Source organism: Arvicanthis niloticus, chromosome 30, assembly GCF_011762505.2.
Source record: "Arvicanthis niloticus isolate mArvNil1 chromosome 30, mArvNil1.pat.X, whole genome shotgun sequence".
Classification (NCBI taxonomy): domain Eukaryota; kingdom Metazoa; phylum Chordata; class Mammalia; order Rodentia; family Muridae; genus Arvicanthis; species Arvicanthis niloticus.
The window spans coordinates 8,254,883-8,276,614 of NC_133438.1; the positions used below are offsets into that span (position 1 = coordinate 8,254,883).

A 21,732-nucleotide genomic window follows, 5' to 3' on the forward strand; every position below is an offset into this window, starting at 1 on the left:
GTTGACAGTGTCCTTTGCCTTACAGAAGCTTTGCAATTTGATGAGGTCCCATTTGTTGATTCTTGATCTTAGAGCATAAGCCATTGGTGTTCTGTTCAGGAACTTTTCCCCTGTGCCTAGGTATTCGAGGGTCTTCCCCAACTTCTCTTCTATTAGTTTCAGTGTATCTGGCTTTATGTGAAGGTCCTTTATCCACTTGGAGTTGAGCTTTGTACAAGGGGATAAGAATGGATTAATTTGCATTCTTCTACATGTTGACCTCCAGTTGAGCCAGCACCACTTGTTGAAAATGCTGTCCTTTTTCCACTGGATGGATTTAGCTCCCTTGTCAAAGATCAAGTGACCATAGGTGTGCAGGTTCATTTCTGGGTCTTCAATTCTATTCCATTGATCATCCTGTCTGTCTCTGTACCAATACTATGCAGTTTTTATCACTACTGCTCTGTAGTACAGTTTGAGGTCTGGAATGGTGATTCCCCCAGAGGTTCTTTTATTGTTGAGAATAGTTCTTGCTATCCTAGGTTTTTTGTTATTCCAAATGAATTTGTAAATTGCTCTTTCTATCTCTATGAAAAATTGATTTGGAATTTTGATGGGTATTGCATTGAATTTGTAGATTGCTTTTGGCAGGATATCCATTTTTACTAAGTTAATCCTCCCAATCCAGGAGCATGGGAGATCTTTCCATCTTCTGAGATTTTCTTCAATTTCTTTCTTCAGAGACTTGAAGTTCTTGTCATACAGATCTTTCACTTGCTTTGTTAGATTCACTCCAAGATAATTTATTTTATTTGTGGCTATTGTGAAGGGTGTCATTTCCCTAATTTCTTTCTCTGCCTGTTTATCCTTTGAATAGAGGAAGGCTACTGATTTGTTTGAGTTGATTTTATATCCAGCCACATTGCTAAAGTTGTTTATAAGGTTTAGGAGTTCTCTGGTGGAAGTTTTAGGGTCACTTAAGTATACTATCATATCATCTGCAAATAGTGAAATTTTGACTTCTTCCTTTCCTATCTGTATCCCTTTGACTTCCTTTTGTTGTCTAATTGCTCTAGCTAAGACTTCCAGTACTATATTGAATGGTAAGGTGAGAGTGGGCAGCCTTGCCTAGTTCCTGATCTTAGTGGGATTGCTTCAAGTTTCTCTCCATTTAGTTTGATGTTGGCTACTGGCTTGCTGTATATTGCTTTTACTATGTTTAGATATGGGCCTTGTATTCCTGATCTTTCCAAGACTTTTAACATGAAGGGATGTTGAATTTTGTCAAATGCTTTCTCAGCGTCTAGTGAGATGATTATGTGGTTTTTCTCTTTGAGTTTATTTATGTAGTGGATTACATTGATGGATTTCCGAATATTGAACCATCCCTGCATTCCTGGGATAAAGCCTACTTGATCTTGATGGATAATTGTTTTGATGTGTTGTTGGATTCGGTTTGCGAGAATTTTATTGAGTATTTTTGCATCAATATTCACAAGAGAGATTGGTCTGTAGTTCTCTTTCTTTGTTGGGTCTTTCTGTGGTTTAGGTATGAGTGTAATGGTAGCTTCATAGAATGAATTGGGTAGTGTTCCTTCTGTTTCTACTCAATGGAATAACTTGAAGAGGATTGGTATTAGGTCTTCCTTGAAGGTCTGAGAGAATTCTGCACTGAAACCATCTGGCCCCGAACATTTTTTGGTGGGAAGATTTTTAATGACTGTGTCTATTTCTTTAGGCGTTATGGGACTGTTTAGGTGGTTTATCTGCTCCTCGTTTAAGTTTGGTACCTGGTTTCTATCTAGAAAATTGTCCATTTCCTCCAGATTTTCCAATTTTGTTGAGTATAGGCCTTTGTAGTAGGATCTGATTTTTTTAATTTCCTCTGTTTCTGTTATGTCTCCCTTTTCAGTTCTGATTTTATTAATTTGAATGCTGTCTCTGCGCCCTTTGGTTAGTCTGGCTAAGGGTTTGTCTATCTTGTTGATTTTCTCAAAGAACCAGCTCCTGGTTTTGTTGATATTTTGTATAGTTCTTTTTGTTTCGACTTGGTTGATTTCAGCCCTGAGTTTGATTATTTCCTGCCGTCTACTCCTCTTGGGTATACTAGCTTCTTTTTGTTCTAATGCCTTCAGGTTTGCAGTCAAGTTGTTAATGTATGCTCTTTCCACTTTCTTTTTATGAGCACTTAGAGCTATGATTTCAATCATAAGTACTGCTTTCAATGAGTCCTACATATTTTGATATGATGTGTCCTAATTTTCATTTAAATCTAAAAAGTCTTTAATTTCTTTCTTAATTTCTTCCTTGACCAAGTCATCATTGAGTAGAGCATTGTTCAGTTGCCAAGTGTATGTGGGCTTTCTGTTGTTTTTGTCTATGTCAAAGACAAGTCTTAACCCATGGTGGTCTGATAAGGTACTAGGGATTATTTCAATCTTTTTGTACCTGTTGAGGCCTGTTTTGTGACCAATTATATGGTCTATTTTGGAGAAGGTACCATGAGGTGCTGAGAAGAAGGTATATTCTTTTTTTTTTAGGATGAAATGTACTATAGATGTCAGTTAGGTCCAATTGGTTCATAACTTCTGTTAGTTTCATTGTGTCTCGATTTAGTTTCTGTTTCCATGATCTGTCCATAGCTGAGAGTGGGGTGTTGAAATCTCCCACTATTATTGTGTAGGGTGCAATGTATGCTTTAAGCTTTAGTAAAGTGTCTTTTATATATGTGGGTGCCCTTACATTTGGGGCATAGATGTTGAGAATTGCGAGTTCCTCTTGGTACATTTTTCCTTTGATGAATATGAAGTGTCCTTCTTTATCTTTTTTGATTACTTCTGGTTGAAAACTGATTTTATTTGATATTTGAATTGCTACTCCAGCTTGTTTCTTGGGACCATTTGCTTGGAAGATTGTTTTCCAACCTTTTACTCTGAGGTAGTGTCTGTCCTTTCCACAGAGGGGCGTTTCCTGAATGCAGCAAAATGTTGGGTCCTGTTTACATATCCAGTCTGATAGTCTATGTCTTTTTACTGGAGAATTGAGTCCATTGATATTAAGAGATATTAAGGAAAAATGAGTGTTGTTTCCTGTTATTTTTGTTATTGGCAGTGGAGATATGTTTGTGTAGCTACCTTCTTTTACGGTTTTTAGAAGATTACTTTCCTGCTTTTTCTAGGTTGTAGTTTCCCTCCTTGTGATGGAGTTTTCCAACAATTATCCTTTGAAGTGCTGGGTTTGTGTTGAGATACTGTGTAAATTTGGATTTGTCATGGAATATTTTGGTTTCTCCATCAATAATGATTGACACTTTTGCTGGGTATAGTAGTCTGGGCTGACATTTATGTTCTTTTAGGGTCTGTATGATATCAGTCCAGGATCTTCTGGCTTTTATGGTCTCTGGTGAGAAGTCTGGTGTAATTCTTATAGGTCTGCCTTTATATGTTACTTTGCCTTTTTCCCTTACTGCTTTTAGTATTTTTTCTTTGTTTTGTACATGTGATGTTTTGACTATTATGTGGCGGGAAGTATTTCTTTTCTGGCCTAAACTATTTGGAGTTCTGTAGGCTTCTTGTATATTTATGGACAGCTCTTTCTTTAGGTTAGGGAAGTTTTCCTATATAATTTTGTTGAGGATATTTACTGGTCCTTTAAATTGGGAGTCTTCCCCCTCATCTATTCCTATTATCCTTAGGTTTGGCCTTCTCATTGTGTCTTGGATTTCTTGTATATTTTGGGTTAGTACTTTTTGTATTTTGCATTTTCTTTGACAGTTGTGTCAATGTTTTCCATGGTATCTTCTGCACATGAGATTCTCTCTTCCATCTCCTGTATTCTGTTGGTAATACTTGTGTCTATGACTCCTGATCGTTTTTTTAAGTTTTCTATCTCCAGAGTATTCTCCCTTTGTGATTTCTTTATTGTTTCTACTTCCATTTTTAGATCCTGCATGGTTTTGTTTAATTCCTTCTCCCATTTGGTTGCATTTTCTTGCAATTCCTTAAGGGATTTTTGTGTTTCCTCTCTAAGGGTTTCTATCTGTTCTTTGAGAGTGTTATTTATGTCTTTTTTAAAGTCCTCTATCATCATCATGAGAAGTGATTTTAATTCTGAATCCTGCTTTTCTGGTGTGATGGGGTGTTCAGGGCACGCTAAGATGGGGGAACTGGGTTCTGATGATGCCATGTAACTTTGGTTTCTGTTGCTTGCGTTCTTGCGCCTGCCTTTTGCCATCTGGTTAAATCTAGTGTTACCTGTGCTTCTGTCTCTGATTGTAGCCTGCCTTTCCAGTTGTGTCTCTTGTGTTTGGTCTTCTAGGGGTCCAGATGTCTCTATGATTTTTTTCCAGCTGCACTGATTATGGTGGTATCTCTAGGATGCCTCAGGATATGGTGCCTCCAAGGTAGCAGTCCAGCTAGGTATCTGCTGTTCTAGGTGCAGTGTCTCCTCTTGGATATCTCAGGATATGTTGTCTGACACTCTGAGTTCAGTTGTTCCTCTGTGGCTCTGGGTTGAGTGGACCTTCCAGTATATCTCAGGCAGAATCCAGGGTCCACACAACTGCAGAACTGGCAGAGATCTGGTCTAGGCCTCAGACCCGGGAGATGGGCAGAAGGGGGGTGCTAGCCGGCAAGGGCGGGGGCGGGGGGGTATCTGCTTCATTCTGAGCACTCAGGGCACCCAGCTATGAGTTCAGGGTAGTACGTGGGTTTTCCTACCTAAAGCTGGTTGTGGGATCTGTGGCGCCCCCAGAATGTGTCTGGCAGCAGTAACTGGGGTGCACTCACCAACAGGCCTCAGACCGGAAGAGGGGTGCGGCGGCAGGGGCGTGCTAGCGCTGGCTATGGGTTCTATGGATCCCCCAGAATGTGTCTGGTGGAATCCAGGGTACACTCACAAACTGGCCTGGCAGAGGTTCGGCCCAGGCCTCAGACAAGAAGAGGGGCGCGCGGCAGCAGGGGAGTGCTAGCACTGGCTATGGGTTCTATGGATCCCCAGAATCCTGACCCTGTTTTCATTAGTCCATCTTTATTTAAAGTCAACTTGAGTAAATCACAAACTATCTATCATTTTGCAATCTAAAACTAGTGAGACTTCTAAACTACAACTGTCTGACTTAATAATGTATTAATAATGAACACATGACCTGAACTTTCACTCTCTTGCTTGATGCAATGTTTGTCTTAAAGGTTAAGAAATCAAGTATTAGAAGCACAAGGGCCTTTTATTTTTAATGCAACTAAAAAAGAAATCCCTTAAATACTGTGTGTCCTTCTTATTCAAGGGCTAGGCTAGCCTTTCATGCCTGTGTCAAAATTCTCTCTCTCTCTCTCTCTCTCTCTCTCTCTCTCTCTCTCTCTCTATCTCACCCACACACCCACCCACACACCCACCCACACACACACACACACATACACACATACACAGAGCTGCCAAACACAAATAAGAATATACCAAAGTTTCCATACAGTAAAATTTTACTATATGAATACTGAAAATTAAGAGGGGAAAAGAAATTATCACTCTATTCTACTGCATCAATTCACTACCCTTTCTTCTGGATATTAAAGTCTTTATACTCCAGTAAATTTTTAAGCCAATTTAAAAACACCCAAACTTTTGCTGACCTCGTTCCTTCGATAGATGAAAAACTTCTGTGGTTGGTATCGAGTGCCTTTTAAATCTTAGACCATGCACATGTGGATAGGAAATACCCCCAACATCTATCTTACTAGCTTCCACACTGGTAGTACTCCCGTGACTAGTACCCCTCATTCCTCGGCTGTCTTAAGATCCTTTCCCGAAACTGAAACCTCATCCATGGCCTGTAAGAACGTTTTCCACAGTAGCTTTCTTAAGCCCTACTCCTTTCGCTTTCACTTTGAGCCTAGTGCAACTTGTCCCAAGACCAGGAACTTATATCGTCCCCAATCCGAGAACTTAACTTGTCCCACTTACCTGGGAACTTACCAGCTAGCTGCCCTGACTGCGATGAGTTCTGAGTCCCCGAAAGGGCCACCACTTGTCACTCTGCTATCCAGCCAGCAGACAGGAATGACACAACACGGGATTCTTCTCAACGCAGTTTATTCAGGAAACTTTTCATTCTCTCTCAGGAAGCCCCCAATCCCAGTTGCATTTTCCCTTTTATCTCCATGCCTGGTCACTCAGAGCCTGCCACATGGGCATGTACCATTGGCACACCTCAAATGGCCTGATTCTGCGTGGCAGCAAGTCTGCGCAGTAGTTCTGCAGTCGTGGCTCTGTCCGGGGTGTGTGAGGAAGTCAGGCTCCATTCATAAGATTTGGCAGGTGCCATTTATAAGCTTTGGCAGGTGCCTCAGGTGCCATTTTAGCTGGCTGCCACACCCGCTCCTCACACTAGAAAATTAGCACAATTAAATTATAGGGAATAATGCATGAGTAACATACTCAGTAACTTATGTTTCCTTACAAAAACTAAAAAAAAAAAAAAAAAAAAAAAAAAAAGAAGTAAAAGAAGTGAACTAGTAATTCATAGAAATAGGCCTTCTGTGATTCGCTATCATTAAATAGACACTCAGAAGATCTTCCAGCTGCAAGAACAATAAGAAACTTTTCGTTCTTACCTAAACTGCACACCATGCAGAAGGTCAGACAAATAACATGATCAAGCGATAAGGAACTCTGAGTAAGAAGCCCTAAAGGATCATATGAAGGAAGTTACTCTATTTTCATGTAGTTTATGTTTCTGAGACCCAGTTACACTGAGTAGCCTTAGTTAGCTAGGTACACATTATGTCACCTAGGCTGGCATGGAACTCACCATATCCTCTTGTGTCAGTCTCCATAGTGTTATGATTAAAACCATGCTGTGCCAAGATTAATATAAATACCACAACTCAAAAACTAAATAAATAAAACCAAAAACATCTTCACAAATAACAGCTTTCTCTAACTTAAAACCTTCTTTAAAAAAAAAATCCAACAAATTCAAAATATTCCAATTACTCTAAGTATGCATTAAACCAATTTCTTGCTCTGAACATTCAATTTTCTTTGAACTTTGACATTTTCATTAAAAACTAGATAATCGGGCTGAGGAGATTAGGCAGTATATAGTATTGGTTACTCTTGCAGAAAACATAGAAAATGTAAAGAATGTACCAGGAAAAAGTTGTTTTATTTCCAAAATTCCTCTTATATCTGGGAGTCTCTGGATATTTCTGGAGTTTCTGGAATATTTTGTATATATATTACATATATACAAAACAGGCAAATAAAAGGATGTATCAGGCATTCTATAAGAAAAGCATCTTTATCCACAAGACTAGATTGCTATAATTCTCCAACACCACATCCATGCACAAGGTCTTCTGAGCAGAGTCCAGAAATTCCTACTCTTCATGGGGAGAAGTTCAAAGCCACATTCTGGAATGTCAACAGACCCTGTAATAGAAATATATCCATTTACTACAAGCTGCTGAACAAAATGCTTTCCTTGGTCAAGGAGACCTAATATATTAAAGATGCTTTTGTGATGGAGGTAAGGTATGAATATTATTCAAAGACAAATTTCCTTTCCTTTCCTTTCCTTTCCTTTCCTTTCCTTTCCTTTCCTTTCCTTTCCTTTCATTCGTGTGTGTGTGTGTGTGTGTGTGTGTGTGTGTGTGTGTGTGTGTGTATGGTTTTTGGAAACCAAAATCAGGATTGCTCTGTGTAGTCCTAGTTGGAACTTAGTCTATTTTAGACCAGGCTCACTTTGAACTCAAAAGATCCACCTGTCTCTGCCTCCCAAGTTCCCTGGAACAACTGGAAAATAAGTTTTCTATTGGTGTTACAGAGATTGTTCAGCAGTTCAGAGCACTGGCTGCCCTTCCAGAGGATCATAATTTGGTTTCTAGCACTCAGGTAGCACCACTCCAGTTCCATGGAATCCAATGCTCTCTTCTAAACTCTAGAGGCAGGAAGCACAAAAAGCACTCAAATATACATTCAGCCAAATATACCCACACACATAAAATACAAGTGAAAGTTAATTTTAATAAAAAATAGTTTCTAGAATAGTCATACTCTATATCGTATTTTCTATTTTCGTGAAAACAGGATGACAGTAATAGTCTCAAAATTAGCAAACTCGTAGAAATATAAGATATACACCTGAGGCCTAGATGTAGAAATGTATCTTTATGAAGGCTGTCTTGAAATCAAACAGGATTACAGACTCACTTCTCAGACAGAAAAATTATAATGAGCAAAAGTGTGCTTCCTAATTCCAAAGTCTGTCAACTTTGCTCAAACATGGACACTGAATCAATCCTGTCTGCAGATGGGCCTCACCTGACTCTATTCTAACACTCTCAGTTGGAATGCTGAGTCTTAGGTACAATTCTGCAACTTTTCTAGAACATATAGAATTCATAGGTGAATTAAAAGTCTAAAAGGTTGTTTTGTTTTGTTTTTAACAGTAAGCAGGGAAACTTCAGTGCATACAAACAACATTCTAAACAAGAAACAGAATCAAATATTTTGTGAAGTTTTTTTTTTTGAGAATATTTTGACAACTATGAAGCAAATAGAAAAGTCAGCATTAGAGAGCATTAATATTACCTAAATATTTCTAAAAGTAGAAACAACCAATAAAGATGAATAATGATTTCAGAAATTGCATATGGTATTTCACTATAGCTTGATGAGAAAAAATATATATCCTAGGTGACAGTGCATTCAAATGAAGTAAAAAGATTTTCTGTATTCAAAAGTAAGTATGTGAGAATTATACTAACTCTATTAATTTTTAATTATCTTTGAGCTCATGAAATTGTCTCAATTAAAAATTTAAATCAAGAAGTGAGCTCCATGCTTTTGAGCTCCATTATCTGGCCCACAATTCTGCCTGCCTTCTCGAAAAGGCCTGCTAGGCCCAGGAATACACAGGTCAGATACTGCCCTCTAATCCCTTGCCTGCCAGGTCAACTTGGGACACACCCAGCAGCAATAAGCTGTGCTTTGTCACCTGACCTACACTGTCAAGTCCATGGCTTTGTCTGCCTTCTTGAAGAGAACTGATGGGTCCCAGAAACACCAGCAGCAATAAGCTGTGCTTTGTCACCTGACCTACACTGTCAAGTCCATGGCTTTGTCTGCCTTCTTGAAGAGAACTGATGGGTCCCAGAAACACCAAAATTGGATGGATGTCTCTGTAGTGGGAGATATTTAAATCTCCAACCTGAATAGGACTGGTCAATGAAAACACAACTCAGTAATTATGAATATATTCTGTAAGCCTAGATTGGGCAGACACCCCTATATTACTCTGTTCCCCAGCTATAAGACAGTTATTACTTGAGAATTTTCCAGACTCTCCATCTCTCCTTCTACTTTCTGCTTCCCAGTCATCCTCTCCTTCATCATCTTCTTCCTCCATTGTCTTCCTCCAGTTCTTCTCCAGTTGTCCTCTTCCTACTCTCTTCCCACCAACCTTTTTATCTCCACCTCCCCTTCCTTTGCCCAACCACGGGCTCCAGCCTTTATTTTACAAATTAAGATGAGCAGAAGGTTCACTAGAAATCACCTGTGTAATGACTCACACCTCCTCTGTAGCCCTTCACAGGAAAGGGGAATTAGTACCAAAATATAAGGCCGGGGCTATCCACAACATGTGTCCTTGCCAATCCTCTGCCTGCTAGCTCTGCCTGGGTTACAGCAAAAGTAGTGAGCTGTACTTTCACTTGAGCATCATGCTCACAGCTCTGTATGCCTTCCAGAAAGGCCTGCTGGGCCTCAAGGAATAGTCAGGTCTGTCTGAGGCACAGCCAGCAGAGGTGAGCAGTGTGCCGTTCCTTGAGATCCATTGATTGTTCAGCCCACAATTGTGTATGCCTCCACAAGGCGTCTGGCCAGCATCAGGAACATCCAAAACCAAGAACAAACAGATGGCTAAAGGCCAGAGTGAAAAAACCATCAACAAGGACCAGGGCAATATGAGACCAGAGCCCATGTGTCCTACTACAGGAAGCCCTGGATATCCTTACACAGCCAAACTGAATTTACCTTAAATCCAATCTCATAAAAATGATAGAGCCCTTTAAGGAGGAAATTAATAAATCCCTTAAGCAAATACAGGAAAATAATATCAAACAGATAAAAGAAATAAAACTGCTCAAGATATGAAAAAGTAAATAGAGGCAATAAAGACAACAGAAACAGGAGATGGAAACAACAAAAAAATAGAACAGCAACTACAAACACAATTATCACCAACAGAATGTAAGTGATGAGATTCTTAGGTGTAGAAGATACGATTGAAGATACTGGCACACCAATCAAAGAAAATGTTAAATCCATAAAGTTACTGACACAAAACATTGTTAAGCATAATATTTTGTATGCTGTGTAAAGTTTATCCTAGGGTTATGCAAATGTGGATTTCTCTTCCCTCATGTTTTGTTTCTAGACAAGGCATTGTAATGCTTATGCCAAGACTCTCCTGTCTATTTGTATAAACAGTTCTTGCCATTTATTCTCTGCCTTGTCAATAAATGCTGATTACCCAATGGATGGGCAGAATAGAGAATAGAGTGGGCTGTCCACTATCAGGAGAACACAAGAAAAGGATTCAGAGGGCCAGAAGAATAGAGGAATTGGAGCCATGAAGAAGAAATCTGAAGAGCCAGATCAATAAAAATATACAAGTATCATGAAATGGGGTTGGGAGGTAGTCAGATTAGCAGATAAGGTTAACGTGTATCATTTATATGTTCAGCTACTAAAGTGCAGTTTTAAATAAATCTTAGTTTCACTGTGAAGTTATTGGGGATTAGCATAAAGCAAATAAATACAGCTGCCAGATTATTTCATTGTTTATATTTATATTAAGAGTAATTTACTCATAAAACACCCATGAAATCTGAGACACTATGAAAAGACCAAACCTAAAAATCATAAAAAAAAATAGATGAAACAGAATACTCCCAGCTTCAAGGATTAGAAAATATGTTCACCAAAATCATAGAAGAAACTTTTCCCAACCTAAAGAAAGAGAAGCCTATAAACATACAAACTTATAGAACACCAAATAGATTCGACCAGAAAAGAGAATATACCTGCCACATAATAATTAAAACACTAAATGTACAGAACAAAGAAACAATATTCAATGACAAGGGAAAAAGGCCAAGTAACATATAAAGGCAGACCTATCAGAATTACACCAGACCTCTCAACAGAGATTCTAAAAACAAGAGGGGCCTGGGCAGATGTCTTAAAGATTCTTAGAATCCAGAGAAGTCAGGCAAGACTTACTATGCAAAGCAAAAATTTAACTATCATAGATAAAGAAAACAAAATGTTCCATGACAAAACCAACAACAGTAGCTATTCACAAATCCAGACCAACAGAAAATACTAGAAGAAGAACCCCAACCCAAGGATGTTGTAGAAATACTTTACTCCTGACCAGGAGTTTCTATCCTGCCTTAGATCATTTAGTTCTGGATAAAAAACACACACTGCCATTATATTTACAATAAGCCTTAAACAGTACAAGAGCTGGACAGCTGCATACCTTCTATGCTGTTAGAATCTACATTCCCATTGATAACTCTGAGTTATTACTTACTCCTTACTATGTTTCATCTGGGCTACTCTTAACCCCAACTGGCCAGACATTAGGGCAACCTTCTCTTGACTCCTAACCCATGGCAGCTTCTCCTTCCTACTCCTGCACCTTCTCCTCATGGTTCTCCTCTGAACCCAAACCTGAAAAACCTCAACCACCCTTAAGTCTCTTACACTCAGCTATTGGCTGTTGGCATCTTTATTTACCAATCAGAAATGACTTGGGGCCGAGGTCTACTTGTTGACTCTGTCTACTCTGGGACAACCAGGTCCTGGGGCCCCACACTTAGCATTATAATAGATAAAAAAAAAAAAAAGGACCAACCCACTCCAACACACAGACAGGAGTGCATACATGCACCAACATCAAAATTAACAGAAAGTAACAATCATTGGTCATTAATATCTCTCAACATGAATGGAATCAATTCCTCACTAAAAGACACAGGATAACAGAATGGATGCAAAACCAGGATCCATCATTCTGTTACATACAAGAAATACATGTCAGCAACAAAGAAAGACATTACTTCAAAGTAGGGGATATAAAGTTTTTCTCAGAAAATAGACCCAAGAAGCAAGCTGAAATAGCCATTCTATTATCTAATAAAGTAGACTTTAACCTAAATTCATTCAAAAGAGATGGGGAAAGATATTCTATACTCACCAAATAAAAAATCCACTAAGGTGATGTGTCATTAATCTATACCCCCAATGCCAGAGCACTCACATCCAAAAAAGAAACACTACTACTATACATTAAATCACACAGTGAAATGCACTATGTTAATAGTGGGGTATATCACTAACCAACTCTTACCAATGGACAGGTCAGCAAGAGAGAACAAAGAGAGAAATACTGAAATTAACATGTTAGGAATCAAAAGGACATAACAGATATCTACATGACAACTCACCCAAACACAAAAGAATATATCTTCTTCTCAGCCACTCAAAGAACATTCCTTAAAATTGACCAGACACTTGGTCACAAAGAAAGCCTCAATAGACACAACAAAATGGAAATAAGCCCTTGTATCTTATCAGACAACCATGGGTTAAAGCTAGAATTTATTGCCAGAGGAAGAGAAATAAAGGCTTACAAGGTTTCAATAACACAAACAATTTTCAAAGAAATGTGGACACAACACTGACCTGTGGTACATTTACAGGAGAAACATCCATTCTTCTTGTCGCTACTCTCTGAGTTTCCGTTTCATCAGCAAAGACCAAAACTCTTCCTGACATTGCACATCAAGTTATAAAAAATACAAATCTAAAATTAATACAACTCTGTTAAAGACATTCTCAACCCATATGAAAAGACCCCAACCCAAAATGATATTAAAGATCTTGTCAACATTCCTATAGGCAAGAAAGCATGGAAATATATATTTTGAGTGATGAAAGAAAATAACCATGAATATCATCATTGTACCCAGAAAAAATAGACTCTAAAATTCATGGAGCATAAAGTTCACTTGAAGAAAATTATGAAATAACACAGGTCATCCATTCAAATAGCACTGAGGATTATAATTAAAGGCAAAAAAAAAAAATGCCGCAAATACATGAAGCAAGCAATGACAGAACTGTAAAAAGCAAATAAGACTTTGATACAGAGAAGATTAAGCACTGACAATTCAGTGATGTTGGAAATCAGAGAGAACATTAGTGAGAAAGATTACTATGAGCAGCACAGAAAACAAGTAATGCCTAACAGGCCTCCAGAAAATCATCCATACAACAGCATAAGATGCCCAGTCTTCTCATACTTCAAGCAGCATTCCCCATCACAGTCAAATCAAAATAAGTCAACCTATTCTGGTAGTGCAAGCCTTTAATTCCAGCACTTGAGAGGTTGTGGCAAGAGGATCTTTGAAATCAAGGCAAGCCTGGTCTACACAGAGTTCCAGAACAGACAGGTTTACATAAAGAAATCATCTTAAAAACAAAAAACACACCGACACAAACAAACAAACAAAACCCCCAAGTCTTCAATCATAGTAAAAATCAATATTGAAAAAGTGTCTTCCACAAAAATTGGGAACACTGACATCAATAGTAGACAGAAAACAGCAAAATACATAAATGACAAATGAATACTGACTCACTGCTAGCATGTTCTTATTCAAACATGTGAAGGAATATAAAAGGATGTGTGTAAGATTCTGAAGACCCAAATCTTGCAAGCATTTTTTAATATAAATGGAGAAAATTGTCCTAAATTTCTAAGATTGTGAGAAACCACAAAGAATTTAAAAATAATGAAAGAAGAACCAAACAGAAAAGTGATTTCAAAATATACTAAAATTACAGCAGTGTAAAACATTGAGAGTTGACATGAAGAGAGAAAACAAGAAATATCAATGGGAAAACAATGTAGATGGAATTTAATACACTGCAAAGATATTAAGCAAATCTTACCAGAATCTTGCTGGCAGTACTTTATAAAATGGAGAAATTAACCCTAAAAGATATAGAACATGAAGAAACTCCAAATTGCTCCAAAATTCAGAAGCAGAATATCCAAGAGGCATCAATTGTTCTAACTAAACATTACATTAAAGTTATAATAATGAAAATATTTAATATGGTATGAAGACATGTTCAGTGATAAGTGAGAGTGGAACATCACTTGCATACGAAGTCAGATAAGACCATACTTGCCTCTGAGTATTAATTCTTACTCACATAGAGTCTTCTAATACCTACAGTAGAAATATTCTGATATTATTTTCAGTGGAATTTTCTAGAAACATTTTGAATGAAATAAAATCTGGCAAAACCAGTTAAATATCCTGTTTATAATTAATATCCCCTGACCTCTTCCCTACCACCCCTCCATCCCTCTAACATACTGGATCCTTTACTACCATCTCCTCACTCTTCACCATCCAATGCTCTTTGCTCAGCTTCACAGGTGAGAAGATCTGGCCCAGGAGTGTAACATCTGCATAGGAGAAAAAATTATTCAGAAAGCACCCTGGAACTTTCCATGGAATGAAAATAAAAGATGCTAACACTCACCAAAGGGATAAACCTGAAGGAAAGAAAGAATATTGCAAAAAAGAAAAGTCATGTTTCCTCTAAAGATTTCACTTTACTCTGAGATGAGAGACTCATTCACACACAGTTCACACACATGCACAGTCTTTTTTCCCAGGAAACCTGAGGAGGAGCTGGGGAGACTGATGCTCACCAGCTGGCTGCAATTCTATAGCAGGAAGTCTCTGTAAAAAGCCTTGAGACCAGGCTCTAGGCATTCCCACTCCTCCAAGAAGTTCACAATCACAGAACACAATGTCAGCAAACCAGAAAAGAAAAAACAACAGCTGCCCAGATGTCCAAAGTCAGAGTGCTTTTCTTGAACCAAGAAGACATTTTTTCTGATACAGGCGAGTGACCATAATTATTCAAAAGATGCTCTCTAATTTTGTCTAATCCATAGTGGGCTTTCTAACTATAAAAATAGTGGTGTGATACACTCTCACAGCAATACTGGGCTTGCCTGGACCTAAGGTGTAAAATAAGAACTAAGCATATAAAGACATATTTAGAGTGCTATATTTATATCTCAAACTGCATACACCTAAAATAGAAAATTAATGGGCAGGAAAAAGTTTGCTTAGTAAATGTTAATATTTACAGGTATAACTGTGGCACTCGATAAAGTATATTTTCTGACTTAGTTAAACCTCTATTGGTTCCTCATGTGATTAATACCTACAAACCTCTCTGGGGGATGTCTAGTCCCCAGGGGCAAGGGATACTCTCTTGAGTGGTTAAACAGGAGAGTTAGAAAGCAGGAATGAATTAAAATTCCAGGAGTTCAGTAATTGCCACAATGGCAAAAAGAACCCTGTTTGCAAACAGATAACCCACATGTTCTGCGAGGTTATTTTATGACACAGTTTATGACTGAATAATCTAGCAACTGTAAAATGAGTGGGAAAAAAATTCACGATAAACCCCAGTTCATAGCATCTCAAACTTCCAGGCAATGGTAAGATACCCACTACAGAATTGTGAGAGCAGCATCCTTAAGAGCAGCTGCCATCTCCTCTGACCTGGGGGGTTCCAGGGCCGCCAGGATGCACTTCCCGCCGCTGCGCTGACTCCCCTAGGAGGCTGAGCACCATTTAGGGGAGTTTCACGTCCCCGGAAAAGGCGGCCCGCATCTTTCACCTTCCACTTCCGGACCCCACTGGTACCCGGAGTCCTTCTGGGAATAGCGGAATTTCCTGTCACTGTAGCCCGGTTGGTCCGAGCGACTCCTTCTGGACCCTCCCAATAGACATCGGTTTCCAGCTAAGCATTCCTTCTAAACCTGCGGACAGCAAGCTCCTTTACTTAATTAGCTTCCCAATTCCTCCCAGCGCTTATCAACGCCCCCCCGCCCCTCCCCCCCCCCCCCGACCCCGACCCCCGACCCTGCCCACCCAGCCTCCCAATATCATCTGATCAGGCAGCTGAGTCCAGTCTCCCTTTCAGGAACCGCCCCTCAGAATCCATCTCTAGCTGTTTTCCACAGAGCTGCAGCTGCCCTGGACCCACTCTGCACAAGGGATTCCTCTGGTGCTTGCCAGCCTAGACCAGAATTGGATCTGATAGGACACTGCAACCAGGTATCTGACTACAACTCTAGGTTTTGAACCCTTCATTTACAAGTTATCCTGCCTTGGGATACCAGTCTTCTGGGCTAAATAACACACAGCAAAAGACAGTAAACACCCTAAATTCTGATGCTCAGGTCTTTCTGTGAGGCATGCTAGAGATACTTTTATATAAAACACAGAAACTTGCACTTGAAAATTCAGCTTCCACAGTGAGGTGTTTTGTTTTGTTTTGTTCTTGTGGAGGAGGTTGCAAGGATGGGCGTAAGGGGCAGGTATGAAGGGAGGAGGAATGGGATTGCATGATATGAATGAAATTCATAAAGAATCAAAAGATTTTTTTAAAATGAGGAAAAGAAATCTCAGTGATGAATGCAGAAACATAAGGCTGTCCAAGATGCAGAAAATAAGCGATGTGTATCAGTACAGTTATAAACAAGTCAGTTACACCATCCCATCTATGGCTTTGAAAATATTGATGAAGAGTAAGGGGAAAGGAAATAATAATAAGAAAAGATGAAATGGGTATGGTATACAGTTCTCAATATTAAATAATGAAGGGTCACCTAAGAGCCTAGTCACATTCTTCAGATTTCTACATTTTGTCTCCATCATTATTTTTGGGTGTAGAACTAGAAAAATATGTATTGTTATTTTTAAATATTTTTTGAAATTAGAATATAATTCTATCGTTTCCTCACTTCCTTTCTTTTCCTCCCTTCCTCCCTATGGAATCTCATATGTATCGTCACCCACTTGCTCTCTTTCAAATTCAATCTTTTTTTTTCCTTTCATTGTTGGTACATTTATATGCAAATATTTTTAGTTAAGATTTTCTATACATTTACAATTTACAAAATATTAAGTCATGTTGTTTTCTAAATTTGGTTTTGTTTGGTATTGGAGACAGAGTCTTACTATGTAGACATTGCTATTCTGGAAGTCTCTGTAGTCCAGGAGAACCTTGAACTCACAAAGATGCATCTGCCTATGCTTCTTGAGTGCTCGGATTAAAGAAATGTGCAACCCTGCAGTATTGGTGTAAGACCAATACTGATGCATGATGAAACAGATCTAATACCTTACATCTTCTGAAGTACTCTAAGGCAAGCAAACTAACAAATCTTTTGGATAACACTAGTATTGAAGGCCTTTTGTATTTTACTAACATCATACATACAGAGGTCACTCTTTGTTCAGAAGAAGCCTCAGTCTGATCTCTGTGGCCTTACAAGAACTGATAACGGCTTTTTCATTATTACCTGAAGTGTATACCATGGAGAAAGTGGGACACACATATGGTGAGGCAATAGAGAGTTTAGGAGAAGAGCAATCTGACCATTGATATTTAGAATATGTTTCTCTATTATTAATTTTTTTGGTCAGAATATTTGAAGAAAAGTTTAGTCTAACTCTAAAATCAAGATGCCTCACTAAGTGTTTTACAATGAACATCCTTGCTCAGAATACTTAGGTTTCTTTTAAGATTAAAGTCTTTTTTAAAAAGTTAATGAAGATTTTTAGAACCATTTTAAGTTATGCATATGAATGCTTTGCTGACATGTATTTATTTTAACTATATATGTGCCTATGAATCCTTGTGAGTCACTAAGTGGCCATTGGAAACTGAACTGATATTTTCTGTAAGAACAGCAAGTACTTTTAAACACTGATCCATCTTTCCCACCACTTCGGAATTTTATTCTAATCAACACATTAGGTTCTTTAAAAGTAATAGAGAGACAATATTTTTTTCTAGATATCACATGTTCTGGATCATCTGAGGCAAGGATGTCATGGCAGTTCTTTATATTGCTCTACATTGTGTGACTTCTACACACACACACACACACACACACACACTCACACAGTGTGTTCCCCATCTTTCTTTAAATGGAAATTCTCAATGCTACTTCTTTAATCCAGTACTGAGATGTTATTTTTCTTTTGTTTAAAGATTTACTTATTTATTTTATGAGCTGTCCTCAGACATACCAGAAGAGGGCATCAAATCCCCTTACAGATTGTTGTGAGCTACCATGCTGTTGCTGGGAATTGAACTCACTCAAGACCTCTGGAAGAGCAGTCAGTGCTCTTAACCGCTGAGCCATTTCTCCAACCCTACTAAGATGATTTTATGGAAAGGTGTTTGTGTGTTCTCCCATGGAAAACACTGAGAGTTATAATAGAAAGACATATCTAGACTTCGGTCACTAGGTCACTCTGACAGCTCAAGTTATTGATGCTTCTTAATATTGGATGTGCAGGAGTTAGTGTTTGGGTCACAAAAGTTCTAGTCTCAAGTTCCTGGTGTGTTTCTGTGAAACTTTTTTTCTGGATGGCAATAAAGAATATTCTAACTGGGTCCATTATGGATAAAGAAACCATGAAGCTACAATATCAAAGTGGAAGACTGTTTAAGTCTGAGTGTGTTGTTTAGAAGGAAAGGCTATGTTTAAGGTTTACTTAAGTTAGATGGCATGTGTGTGGAATCTCTGCAAATACTAAACCTGGTAGAGTAACAATCAAGTGACACAAGAAGAATCTCGTTCACCAGCACTCTGTAAGTATTACAGTGCTGAAAGAGGTTAGGTTGTGGGTTATACCTAATGAAAATGTTGCAGCTCTGAAGAAAAAGCTATCCCCGATGCAAATTCTTTAGCTCTGGGGGGAAAAGATATATCTAATGTAGATGTTACAGCTCTGAAGGGAAAGGTATCCTGGCAGTCAGGAGCCAAGATATACCACAATGTCACAAGGCACAACAAACTACACACAAGAGATTTATTGGTAAAAGGGTAGGAAGATGGCAGCATCTGCTCAGGTGAGAAGTGTTGGGAGCCGACTTTTAGCAGAAAGCGGCTAGAAAGCAGCTATCATCTTTGCAGCCATCTTGAGCCAGATACCCTGATAAGAGACTTGGTTTTTCAACAGCCTACAACAGCTGAGCACACTCTGACAAACATCTTGTTTATCCCACAGAGCTTGTTTTGCTGTTTAGTGCCCCCAGCTACATGGTGCATGTGGTTAAATGTCTTTACCTGTGTTTCCCTGCTTGTGCTTATAAATACCCAGGCTTTCCTTGCAATAGTGTGTGTCAATGTAGTGAATAGGAGATAGTAAAGGAGACTTGACTACAGACCCTATGGCTTGTCTCTATTCTTTGAGTCTCTTCTCCCTCTTCCCCCCACTCTCTCTCTCTTGCTAGACCCTGACCCGCAGACAGGAGCAGCAGAGTGGTCCTCAACAAGAAGCAGTAGAGATCTGAGTGAAAGGTTTCCTTATGAGAGCAAGATTTTCCAGGGTTGAAATTTCTCAGGCAGAGATTGGTAGGATTTTAAGTCTGGAAATTCGATGATCTCATGAACTGACATTTTGCAAAACCCAGAAGTAAACTCTGCAGACTCAGTAGCAAGGGTTGGTTCAAACTTGTAGATTTATACCCCAGGGTGGTTTATTTTAGGCATATTTAAGTATAATTTGGGGAACATTTTTCCTAGTAACAATTATCTCATTCGTCTGCGCACAATAAAGCTTAAGGTGTGACTATGTCAAAACTCATGCAAGGTACATGTGACTCTTCCATAAATGTGGGTTCTATAGCTAAAGGGCCTAGAGGAGGATAAGCACAGTGTAGAGGTCACCATGCTATAAAGTACATGTGACATCTCCCCTAAGGTTGGTTTCTAGTGGCTGCAAAACAATGCCTTAACAAGGTAGAATCTGGGATAAGCATAATATTCTGGGAGATTCAGGTGCGGCCTGGCCCTACATATAGCACATTGATCACCAGGCAGCTAACTTCATCCTTTTTTCTTCTTTTTGGTCAGGAAGAAAACCCTGAGTATCTAACATTCTTGGTTCCCCTAGAGCTTATCTGTGACCACAAGGACCCCTTGTTCCTTGCAGATAAGAAATGGTTTTGGGTATTTCTAGTTCTTAGTATGCTAGTGTTATGTTCATGGAAATAGAAATGCAGTCAAAAGATGTTTTCTGGAATATACATTATGTTGTTTAGAGGTGAGGTGCGAGGTATAATTACACTGCATGATTGTATAGACATAAAGTAGGCAACTGATGCTGGTATCATAGTACATGCCTATAATCTCAGCACTCAGAACACTAGGGCAGGTGTATCCCTGTGTATTTGAGGCCAGACTAGTCTACATTAAGCTGTCATTCCAAATAATGGGCTCCCATTCCCTTTTGGCCTACCTGAGCACTGCTCATGCCCAGACACACATGTACATACAGATATACATTATTCATCTTATTTGTCATTAGGGGTTGGTTCACGCCCAATAAGACATTGATTATTTACTCCTAAAAGCTTTGTACCACCATTGCCCTAACATATTTTTCAGTGAGGACAGATTATAGATCAAAGGCTTTTTGGTTACATTTCTTATTATATAGCCTGCAAAGTGCCTTCCCAAATCAAGGATAGTAGAACATGTGAGTGAAGGTTCTATGCAGGCATCAGATTGACCTCTCCATATTCAGTGAGTTGTGTGAGTCTTGTCTTGAGCAATGAGGCCTTGCTGCCAGTTTGTAGAGAGCAACCTATTTCGTGGCAAAATCCTGGATTGTTTGGGTGTTTCCATGGAACTCATTTCACCAAAATGTCAATTGGATATAACCTAGTTCTTGTATATGAAATTTCCTTTTTTGGACAAGAGATGTCTAAATGGGATTTCATCTCTCCCATTATTTGGAGAATTCATTAAGATCATCTTCATATATTTATAAGATAGCACTTTTCAAATTTAATTTTTTTTTTTTTAGAAACATCTTACATGAAAGTACAGACAACAGGACTTCAAGGAGTGTTGCTTTGTGGTTTTCTTTTCTTGCCCATTGGCAGAACCATAAGTGTGGCAATGCAGTATTATGAGAATATATCTTATGTTCTATGAGCATGTATGTCACTTGCTGAAAACATCAAATACAGAGGTTGAAAGCAAACTTCTAAAATGAATATGCCTTTATGGGTGTTGGATGATAAACAATGATGCTTTTAATACTGTTTGTTATCTTGATCAGTTATGTCAGTCGGGGCCAGTGACTTAATCCCTTGTAAAACTTCCTTAAAGCTTTCTGTAAAGTATCCAGTTCCTTCCTCATGTGATACTTTCATTGCTGTTCAATAAAGACAGCAAAACTCTTTGTTAAGAACAGACACATAGAGACAACAAAAACACACAGAGAGACGGAAGACAGACACAGAGGAATACATTCACAAGACAGCCTTCAGGCAGGCATAGGTTCAAACTCATTCAATAGACAGAGGATGGAAGGCACAGGGAGCATGAAGTAGAGAGTTCAAGTGTGGACTCACTCTTAGTTAAATGGCTCCTAGAGAAAGGCTTTCATTCTTACCTTCACTCAACTTGGATGCTTTATTAATCACTAATATGTTTAATCCATTCACATATGCAGAATCTATTAGCTGGTGACATTTTTTGTTTGCTTGTTTGTTTTGCATAAACATAAGCTAGGAAACAATAAAACTTGCCACAGTGTGAAACACTTAGCCCTG

The 21,732-nt window shown here is 38.7% G+C and overlaps 1 long non-coding RNA gene across 6 annotated transcripts; it reads right to left on the bottom strand.

Annotated features, from left to right (window-relative positions):
- Positions 1 to 6,051: 6,051 nt before the first annotated feature.
- Positions 6,052 to 15,935, bottom strand: LOC143440916 (uncharacterized). 6 transcript variants are annotated; one of them, XR_013108232.1, is made up of 6 exons: positions 15,597 to 15,928; positions 14,439 to 14,530; positions 14,248 to 14,288; positions 14,005 to 14,047; positions 12,733 to 12,818; positions 6,052 to 7,407 (listed from the first exon to the last, which is right to left on the bottom strand). It is a non-coding gene; the product is annotated as an uncharacterized LOC143440916 (long non-coding RNA). The 6 variants fall into 6 exon arrangements; XR_013108231.1 differs by having other exon boundaries at positions 12,733 to 14,047; positions 15,597 to 15,934; XR_013108233.1 differs by lacking the exon at positions 14,005 to 14,047 and having other exon boundaries at positions 15,597 to 15,925.
- Between the last annotated feature and the right edge of the window lie 5,797 nt (positions 15,936 to 21,732).